Here is a 10,980-nt window from a genome sequence, read left to right as displayed (position 1 = left end):
TGCTTTCATTGATATGATCTATTCAACAAACATTTATTGAGCGCTTACAGTGTGCTAGTTACTGTGCTTGGCCCTTTTGGGATATAGAGACAAAAAATAGACTTAAAGATGAGAAAGAGCCTCTGGGTAAGTAACTATCGGAGTCCAGAAGGTGGAGAAAAGTGATGCGTGTAGAGCTCGTGTGTAGTGAGCACCTGTGGAATGTGGCATTACTCGCAGAAGAGATGTCCTTTAAACTAAGTCTTGACAGATGAAAGAATTCACCACCTGGAGACTGGGGAAAGAGGATGAGAAGATAGGTTGACCAAGGAGGGCCTCTCAAAGCACAGTTATATCAGGCCAATATGTAATAGGTGGAAACTCCGTTTTACTTGCTTGGAGACTTAAGCCATTAGACAGAGTGAGTACACACTAAATAGAACTGTAACCCTTGCGAATAAAACGGCCACAGTGACAGCAGTGGGTGACTGCAGCAGCCACAGAGCTGCAATTATTCTGAAACTGACTGAAGTGATGATTTATTTGTACAATTGGCGAAACATCGTAAATTCTGAGAAACTGCTGTTTTCAGACTTTGAGTTCATCCTTGTCAAATCCTCAGCTTGTTTTCTCGGCCCGGGGTGAAATGCGCAGCCAGAAGGCCCAATTAGCGTGAAAGGGAAGGGGGTAGGGGTGGTCTCTGCGGATATAGTTCGGCTCCTCCCGAGTTCTGCAAAGCTCAAACTTCGCCACATCAAACATGGCTTCCTTGCGGCTTCTCTCTCCGTTTTATCTAGCTTCCACCTTTTGGCCACACTTAACATGGCTCTACCCGAAGGTTACATTCCTTCGGAATGGTGTCGGGACAGTTCTCGCGAGGTTTGCCTGGGCTCCGACTGCTCCCGCCCTGCCTCGCGCCGCCGCCACAGCCACTGCCGCCCCTCCTCCGTGTCAGTTGTTGGGCTATAATGGCGACTGGGCCGTCCCTGCCAAAGTGACTCCCGGGTGGGGGAGCGGGGCCAGACCTGCGCCAAAGGGAACTGCAGAGAGCCGCAGCTCAGGGTTTGGCTTGCTGTGGGGGAGGGGAAGCAGCCTTTCCGCCTCTTCTTCCTTCCCTGCAGACCGGAGGATCCCCGGAGCCGGTGCGAGGCGAGCACCCGGTGCGTCCCCGGAGCGGGGAGGCCAGGCCGGGCAGCCCTGGGGCCGGTCGGGGCGGTGTCACTGCACCCTCCGCCAGGCCCCGCGGGATGCACCGTGGGAGCCGAGGGCGGAGGCAACACTCTCAGGTAAGCTGCGGGAGGACCTGGCTGGGTCCGCGGACGCTCGCTCAGCCCCCGCTGCCTCTGTCCGCGGTCCCAGGTCCTGGGGTGGCGGCGAGGGAGGCGGGGCGGGGCGCAGGAGTCCTGGCCCTGCCTGGTGTCCCCCTCTGGAAACCTCCCTCGGTCTTGAGGCATATCGGGGAGGGCCATCCTGAGACCTGGGTTTCAGGTCCCTCCGGTGCCTGCCGAAGACGGAATTTCCTTCCTTACCAGCCAGTGTCCTCCCCCCATCCCCGTCGCTCCTCTCGCCTTTGGTCTCGGGAGAAATGTCCTTCATTTGGAGATCAAGCATAGTTTGGGAAATTCTGGGGAACTGGCACCAGTGGCAAGGATGACCAGTTTCTGTTCCTTTTTGGTGGGAATAACAGTCTCGTATAGGGAAAACTTTGATGTGCTCCAGTCTAGCAGCTGCCGAATGTAGTCCACCGGTTTATTCGCAAATGGTTGAAGGGGAGATATCTTTATGCTTTGGAAGTCGTCAGTATTTACCCCTGCCTTCTTTTAAATGCAGCCCGACATGCTAAATGATATTTAGCTCATGTGACAGATATGTGTTGGAATTTGCCTGGATTTTAATTTTTCAGATAAGGAAGTTGCACATAGGTATAGATTTTAATGTGGTTTTAGTGATAGTAGCAGACCCTTCATATGAGGAAAAAACATGCTGTCGGGGTTAGTGATCAGTATCCATGTCCTCCACCTGATTTGTTTTGATGGTGATCCTTGTTTTGAATTTGAAGAAGTCGTTAGTATTACCATGTTAACTATACCTCCTGCTCTGTAATTTAACAGTTTTAAAGGAAAGGCTATCCGCAGACCTAGTAACAACCTGAAAAGTTTTGTAGAAGCAGTGATGAAATACTACAAGTTACCCTGTGTTTAAACAATTTCTAAGTGTAAAATATTGTTTCTAAACCAGGAAATGTGCTGCTAATAATAACATGGTATTGTGACTTTGGGGGATTAGTTTTTAGATTTATGCTAGAAGTTGCTTCAAACCCATGGGCATGTAATAATTAGTAGTTTTGGTGTGCTAAATTGACAAACTACACTCAATGTAATAAATCTGAACCATTGAACTGCCATTGCATTAAATTTAAGATACTTTAATCAGAAAATAAATGTTAAGCTAGAATACATTGTATGTGTGGATAAATACATGTGTATCTCATCTTTTTATAGTAGTAGAACTTTGTGTTTGTAGAGATGGTGAGTTATAGATGTAAACAATTTCGTACATATGTGAAAGAATTTCTCTGATTCTGGGAGATATATTGGTGTGTGTGTTATGTAAGAGCGTTAATACTTGAACAGCCAACCTTCTGTGGGGTAATCAATTTATGAATTATAAAATTTTTGAACTTTTCTCTTTTCCTGATTGCCAGTCTTTTGTCCATTTTATAACACTTCTACCACATAATGAGCAGAAGAAGAGATGAAGTCCCTATATACCCAATTTTATTTGTTAAATTGCAGTAAGTTATAGTGGGAGCAAAAAAGAACCTGTTGTCTAAGATAACTGACATCATTTTTTGGTGTGCTTCCACATACTTTATTTAGTCTTCCCACCAATCTTGTGAGGTAGGTATGGCAAATATCTTTATTTTGTAGTTGTGGAAACTGACACAAAGGGAAGTTCGTTTATTTATGTGAATACTGCTCTCATTTCTGCAGATAATCTATGACTAGTTTATTTTAAATTAAATATTAATATAGATACTTCTGGAATTTGGAATTATTTTAAAATAAAAACATTCCATTTTTGTTCCTTTTTACCTGCCACTTGTTCCTTAGGCTGGTGATAGTCAGTTCTTTAAAAAACAGTATTTTCATAACATTTTGTTAATTATTAACAAGTCATGGATTATTATAATAGATCACTTTATTTCTTTCTGTACTTTTTCCTTGAACAAGGTTATTAAATTGTAGTTCATTTATTGTCTTTCATTTTGTTTGGAGACTCAGTTCTGTCATGTTTGGTTCTTCAAATCATTTATACTTTTGGTTATGTAAAACAAATATTTCCACCTCATGATCAGTAGCATCACTGAAAAGTAGTAAGATTTTGGTGATTTTATTATAGAGACAACTGATGATTTAAAAAGTTATCTACAAGTGTGATTGTTATTTTTGCAGTATGGGGCAAGTTGTGAAATAATTTTCCTTATTTACTTTTTTCCCTACGTCAAACAATTTTTAGTGTCACAGTAAAAAAAAGGAATAATCAAAAGATTGCATAGTTGTTTTTTCTGCACTGATTTTTTGTTTGTTGTTATCCTAAGTGTAATTTTACGTGTGGGTATTTTGGGTTATTTGCCTTTCTCATCTGATTTGTAAGTTCCATGATTGCAGAGATCCTCTATTCACTATTGTGCACCCAGTGCCTAGCATAAAGTAATATAGTCAATAATTATTAGTTGAATAAATTGACTAAAGAGGGGGTCTCAGGATAATGTTTTCAAAACAAAAAAACCTGGTTCTTATTTCCTAGGTACATCTCAACTCTTGGGAATATACTCCAGAGGTACATTCAGATTTGCTAGGTAGCAGGGGAATGACAGATTGGGATTAAAAAGCCACTGAGAATAAGCCACAGGTGGATCTTAAAAACTTTATTGACTGTTTTCATTAAAAAAATGAAATTTTCATTGCCTAGGTGCTCTGGCAATAATTATTGTAATTTAAAGAAAATAGAAGCTTTAAGACCCTAACCTGTTATACTTGTACTGTAATTATAGGCTTGTAATAACTTTTAAGTCACTTCTTCGTTTTTTTTTTTTTTTGAGACAGAGTCTCACTTTGTTGCCCGGGCTAGAGTGAGTGCCGTGTCGTCAGCCTAGCTCACAGCAACCTCAAACTCCTGGGCTTAAGTGATCCTCCTTCCTCAGCCTCCCGAGTAGCTGGGACTACAGGCATGCGCCACCATGCCCGGCTAATTTTTTCTATATATATTTTTAGTTGTCCAGATAATTTCTTTCTATTTTTAGTAGAGACGGGGTCTCGCTCAGGCTGGTCTTGAACTCCTGACCTCAAGCGATCCACCCACCTCGGCCTCCCAGAGGGCTAGGATTACAGGCGTGAGCCACCGCGCCCAGCCTTAAGTCACTTCTTAATCATAGCATTGGGAGTTTTAATTCTTTAAGTTTAGCTAGTTCAATTCCCATGTTTTTTACATAAGAAAACAGAGGCTCATATAGGGGAAGTATCTCATCTATAGTTGGTTTCATAACTGGAAGCAGCATCTACTATACAGTCGTGGTCTACATTTGTTTAATATGTCAGATAATTATCAAATCAGAGGATAATTGTGATCAACTTGGCATTCTATTCTATATCACTATTAAAAACTCAAAATGGGCCTCTCTTTCCATGAATCAAAAATATTCGTTAACTTAAAAATGAATTTCAACCCTCTCCTCTGTCATTGGGATTATAAATTAGTACAACTGGAACAACTTTCTGGAAGGAAATTTGGAGTTTCCTATCAAAATTAAAAGTGTACATACTCTTTGATAGAATCATTTCATTTTTAAGCATTTATCTTACATAAATATTAACATAAGAGCACGTGAATTCTGTAAGAATGTTCATTTTAGCATTATTCCAAAAAAGTCAATAACATAAATAGTAAAAAATGTCATAAATGTGTATTAGAAGAGGAACAGTTAAAATTATAGTATATTTATGCTGTGAGGTGCTATGCAGTTGTTAACAGGTTTCAGGATATCTCTGTTACTTCCTGAGAAGCAAATGAGTATGTCCTTCAGTCCCTGGACTGTGCAGCAGACTTTTTAGATTCAAATCTTAACTGTACCACTCACTAGCTGTGACCATTTGCAGTTACTTAAACTCATCTGTAAAGTGGATATACTAATAGTTCTTACCTTACTGGGGTGCTGTGAGAATTAAATGAGTTAATATTTATGCCCTAAGTAAGTATAGTAAGCACCACATAAATGTTTGCTATTACTATTATGTACTGACTTGGAAGAATGTTCATGATATATATACGTTAAAAAAAAGTTGTACCACACTGTGGACTATGATTTGATTTATGGAAAAATAAACACATAGGCAAAGAAATGTAGTTTGGTTTTGTTTTGATTTTGTATGTAATAGAAAAAGGTCAGTAAGGATAGACATTAAACTGTTAGCTGTGTTATCCCTAGGGGAGTGGATGCCTTTTTACTTTTGACATTTTTATTAATATAGAGTGTTATTGTAAGTGCTACTTTTATAATTTTTGAAACTTTTTTCTAAAAAAGAAAATACTGAAGCAAACTTTTTCTTATATAGTTATATAAATGTATTTTTGAATATAGTTTTTCAGAGATATACAGATTTCAACAGAATATCACATGATTAGATCCTGTTTCAAAACTTTTGTTGATGGGAGGCTGAAACCCTCTAATAAGTGCATTTATTTTTCTACTATCACTGTGACCTTAAGTCTTATATTTTAATTTACAAAGTAAGCCCATACGCTATGTCAGTGTTAAACCCAGGATTCCAAGACTGAGCATTCAGCTATGATACAGTAAGTCCTCACTTAATGTTGTTAGAAATCGCAACTTTAAGCGAAATGAATGCAAGCAATTTTTCCATAGGCTAATTGATACAGAGAAGAGTTAAGTTCTAATGGCATATTTTTGGTCACAAAAATATCACCAAAATTCTAAATAAAGACCCAGAACACCTCTAGCATTGAAATAAATGTGATCTATACATACTTTTAAGAAAGATTAATAAAAACAAGTAATATAATTATTTACCCACTTATTCCTATCCCAGCAGCTCCGGGCACAAAGGTGGGAACCCACCCTGGACAGGATGCCATTCCATTGCAGGGTGCACTCACACCCACACCCACACTCATTCAGACTGGGACCCTTTAGACACATGAGTTCACCTGATGTGTGCATCTTTGGGATGTGGTAGGAAATCTGAGTACCCGGAGAAAACCCACATAGACAGCGGGAGAATATGCAAGCTCCACACAAATAGTGGCCCTGCCTGGAAATTGATTTTTGTTTTTGTCAGCAAGATTATAATGAAACAACGTTGAGTGAAATGACCTTATTTGTAGACCTGCTGTATCTTGGAGCACTGTAGTGAACTCACATGGACACTGGGATATTTTGAGGAAAACGGCAGTATTTGACAGCTATGGGATGTCTGTGGGGTATTTGACATCTGTAGGAACACTACTCAAACTACCAGTTTGAGATAGTGCACATGAGTGAAAGTGTGCTACTGCATTCTTTTCTAAGACAATGTGTTTTCAAAAATCTAGGTTTTAGGGGGTTGCTGTGATAAAATGCAAGTATTGTGTAAAAACCAATGTGGAACAGTAAATGAAGGTGGCAGTGTCCAAAATAATTTTAAGCTTTGAGAAATTGTGTAATGTCTAATAGGTGCATATATCCTATAAATAAGTAATGTTGGTTATTTATAGAAAATATTTAAATAAAATATTTAAAGGAAATATTTCTTTCAACTTAGTATTTTTCAAACTGCTGCTAATTTGTTAGGACATAGTTACTAGATAGTATAGACCTAACTACTTTGTAAATGGAACTGTTAGGTATTTTTTTGGTTTAGGGGCTCCATGAGAAAATGAACTGAGACACTAAGGGTTCTGTGAACTGAGAAAGTCTGGGAAACTCTCAAGGTCTTTTGACTAGGACACTCAAAGTAAGAAATATATTTTCTAGTATCTATATGAGAATATAATATACATATGTGTAACATATATATAATGAAATGAAAGTTTCACTAAAAAAATGCACTTACTACTTCTAATATAGTCTGATATTTTCAATTCAGTTGTATTTGGCTTCATTAAGAAATGCTAGCTCTACATATATATATATATATATTTTTTTTTAACCTACTAATGGGTCACAGCTATACATTTGAAAAACATGAGGCTAGATGACCTCTAACTTCTAACTTTAAAATGCTTTCTTTCTCTGAATTAGTTATGAAATAACTAATGAAGTAAGACTACACTTTATATAATAAATGCATCTCTGAAAATTTGTGTAGATGCTACATTTTTGTATGATGAATTATTTTAAATGTTACAGAGAAATAATAAGGTAAAGGAGATCTTTTTACAAATTGTTGGATTTTCTTTTCTTTTCTTTTTTTTGAGACAGAATCTTGCTCTGTTCCTGGGCTCAAGCCATCCTTCTGCCCTAGCCTCCCAAGCAGCTGGGACTGCAGGCATGTGCCACCGTACCTGGCTAATGTTTTCTATTTTTAGTTGTCTGGCTAATTTTTTTCCCCTATTTTTAGTAGAGATGGGGTCTTACTCTTGCTCAGGCTGGTCTCGAACTCCGGAACTCAAGCAATCCTCTCACTTCGGCCTCCCAGAGTGCTAGGATTACAGGCATGAGCCACCATGCCTGGCCTAGAAGGATATTTTTGCAAATAAAGGAGTCTGATTTATCTTTGGTCAGTTTGTGATTTGGTGAGTTTTTAAAAAGTTAGCCATTTACAGTTTTTTTGTTGTTAGTAGGCTTGTAGAAGCTGTTTCTGGTATTGTGGCACTTTCCTTTTTTAAAACTAGATTTACAAATCATGCATGAGTAATACCTCTGGCTACAATTTAATAGGCTCCATTCATGATTTTCATGTCTAAATATATAAAGTAAGTATTTTACTAAGGAATTTCTTTTTAGTTTTGAGGTTACTTATAAAATATGTACACATATAATTATAATATTTTCTTTTTTTACATATATCCATATAGGACATTTTCTGTTTAGGAATGGCTAACCTCTTCATATTGTATGAAATACCTGGCTTCATATGTGTTTTTATGCCTGTTTGCGTATAAGAATTGGATTCTGAGACTTACCAATGGGACCATCATTCAGCAAACAGGTCTGGAGCACCTAGTAACTAGTATGTGCTGTGTAAAGAGCAATAAAACATCATCTCCACAGTCCTGTGTAAGAGATATGTAAATAATAGTACAGAGGGGTAAAAGAAATGATAAAGTTCTGTGGATACCCAAAGAAGCAGCAACTGTACTGCGTCAAACAGTCAGTAAGGGCTTCCAATGAAGGAACAATTAGTTGTTTTGTTTCCTTAAACATCCTTTCCATTAGTTAAGTTATTGAATGTGGATGGAAACTTATAAAAATTTTTCCTTGTTCTTTTACTTCAAAAAGTGGTAAGTAAATCTGCTTTTAAAAAAATTTAAAAACATACATACTGAAAAAAATGTGCTTCATATCCTTGACCCTCACTTTTCCTCGGAGTTAACTGATGTTAACAGTTTCTTATGTATCAGGGAAGCTTTTGTAGTGAAAATTTTATACTTTAGGACAAAAAATAATCCTGACTTGCAAACTGTAAGATAACTTTTTGGGGATATATCCCTTGAAATTAATTTAGAAAAGTACTCAGGATAACTAAATAGTGGGTAAGCAAAATGTAGATTCATTTTTAGGGCTTTCTTTTTTTTCTTTTTGGTTATTCCTAGTTTCAGCTCTCCTAAAGCAGTGGTCCCCAGCTTTTTTGGTACCAGGGACCGGTTTCATGGAAGACAATTTTTCCATGGAAGGATAGGGGAGTATTGGGGGCGGACCGTGGTTTTGGAATGATTCAAGCACATCACATGTATTGTGCTGTCAAACCTCTGCTAATGATAATCTGTATTTGCAGCCACTCCCCAGTGCTAGCGTCACCTCCTCAGTTCCACCTCACATCATCAGGCATTAGATTCTCATAAGAAATGTGTAACCTACATCCTTCGCATGCACAGTTTACAGTCCGGTTCCTGCTCCTATGCCACTGCTGATCTGACAGAAGGTGGAGCTTATGCGGTGATGCAAACGATGGGGAGTGGCTATAAATACAGGTGAAGCTTTGCTCCCTGGACTGCCACTTACCTCCTGCTATGTGGCCTGGTTCCTAACAGGCCAGGAACCAGCACCTTTAGTTAGACTCTAGTTTAGCTCTTTGTTTCATATCAGTGTGGGACATTGTTTTCTCTGTTATCCTTATCCTGCCTCCTGTGCTGCAAAGGCCAAACTAGTACCAAATGTTACATAGTTTCTTCCAGATTTCCTGGATTATAGTAGATTAGCCTTGTTTTTGTAAAAGTAGTTGTTGAGGTTTGTATTTTATATGTAAACACAGGTGAGGCTAAATTCTCAGGCCATTTGTATGTACTACTGTATTATGGGAGTGTTGGTTATTCTGGGAATTTACTTGGAACAATGTAATAGGTCTGACTTAGAGCTGGAATGTTTTCTACTTTTTCTAGCCCTACTAAATTTACCATTTGTCCATTTTATGTTGAGACTAGATAGTAGGACTTTTGCAGGGTTGTCTTTTCTTAACATTTTAGGCAGAGTTGATTGTTATATAGGATCTGATAGAGATGAGAGAACTGACTTGTAGCAAAGATATAGAAAATATTCCGTGTAAGAGCCAGAATGAAGTCATTTCTTTCATTTTTTTTTTTTTAATCCCTGGTGCCTGGCACATAGTAGGGGCCCAATAATTATTGAGCAAAATGAGACTATATGACTGAATGAGAGACTGCCAATAAATGTATAAGGAAAATTTGCTGGTAGAAGATACTTGAGAATTGACTATTACAAAATGTCATTATGTCTTATTTGTGTATATACTACAGGGATAGGTCATTGTTTCTTAGACTTTTTGGTGTCAAGACTACTTTATACAGTTGAGTTATGGAGGACTCAAAGAGCTTTTGTTTATGTGGGATATATCTATTGATGTATACTGTATTTGAAATGTTAAATGCAGTTATACATTTGTTTAAAATAAAGATATAGTACATGTTAATATTTTTAATGAAAAATAACTTTTCTAAAATAAGAGTAGCATTGTAGGCCGGGCGCGGTGGCTCATGCCTGTAATCCTAGCACTCTGGGAGGCCAAGGCGGGCAGATCACTTGAGGTCAGGAGTTCGAGACCAGCCTGAGCAAGAGTGAGACCCCGTCTCTACTAAAGAAATAGAAAGAAATTAGCTGGACAACTAAAAATATAGAAAAAATTAGCCGGGCATGGTGGCGCATGCCTGTAGTCCCAGCTACTCGGGAGGCTGAGGCAGTAGGATCGCTTAAGCCCAGGAGTTTGAGGTTGCTGTGAGCTAGGCTGATGCCACAGCACTCTAGTCCAGGCAACAGAGTGAGACTCTGTCTCGAAAAAAAAAAGAGTAGCATCGTTTGACATTTTAAAAATCCTTTTAATGTCTGTCTTAATAGAAGACATCTGGATTCTCATATCTGTTTCTGCATTGAGTCTGTTGTGATATGTGGCCTTTGGAAAACTCCATTATACACTCATAAGAGAATGAGAGTAAAAAAGACAAGTAATGTCTTAATACTCTTATGAAAATAGTTTTGACTAAGATAGTCTGAGGAACCCTCAAAGATCCCTGGATCTCACTTTAAGAACTGATGGTATAGATTATAAATTCAGAGTAGAAAAGAGCCTTGCAGGTCACATAGTTACTCTCTTCTTGAGGTCACCTCTTCTTGTAGATGTTTCTGGCTTAGGCAACTGGATGACTGTGATAGGGAATGCCTCGTTTGTTTTTGAGGGATAATTATAGTTGGCTTTTGGAGATGTTGAATTTGATGTTTCTTTGAGATTTCTGAATAAGCAGTTTGACATGTGGGTTGGGATATCAAGA

At 38.4% G+C, this 10,980-nt stretch overlaps 1 protein-coding gene across 3 annotated transcripts in view; it reads left to right on the top strand.

Annotated features, from left to right (window-relative positions):
* The first annotated feature begins 895 nt into the window (after window positions 1-895).
* Window positions 896-10,980, top strand: part of CEP350 (centrosomal protein 350) — a 167,309-nt gene continuing 157,224 nt past the window's right edge. For 2 of the 3 annotated variants that reach the window (XR_006734080.1, XM_045547234.1), the window contains exon 1: window positions 936-1,265. The gene's annotated coding sequence lies outside the window, so the exon portion shown is untranslated. Of the gene's footprint in view, window positions 1,266-10,980 lie in introns of all 3 variants that reach the window. The other variant, XM_045547232.1, reaches the window with a different exon arrangement.

This window comes from Lemur catta, chromosome 3, assembly GCF_020740605.2.
Source record: "Lemur catta isolate mLemCat1 chromosome 3, mLemCat1.pri, whole genome shotgun sequence".
Taxonomy (NCBI): domain Eukaryota; kingdom Metazoa; phylum Chordata; class Mammalia; order Primates; family Lemuridae; genus Lemur; species Lemur catta.
This window is presented reverse-complemented; position numbering and strand designations above follow the sequence as displayed.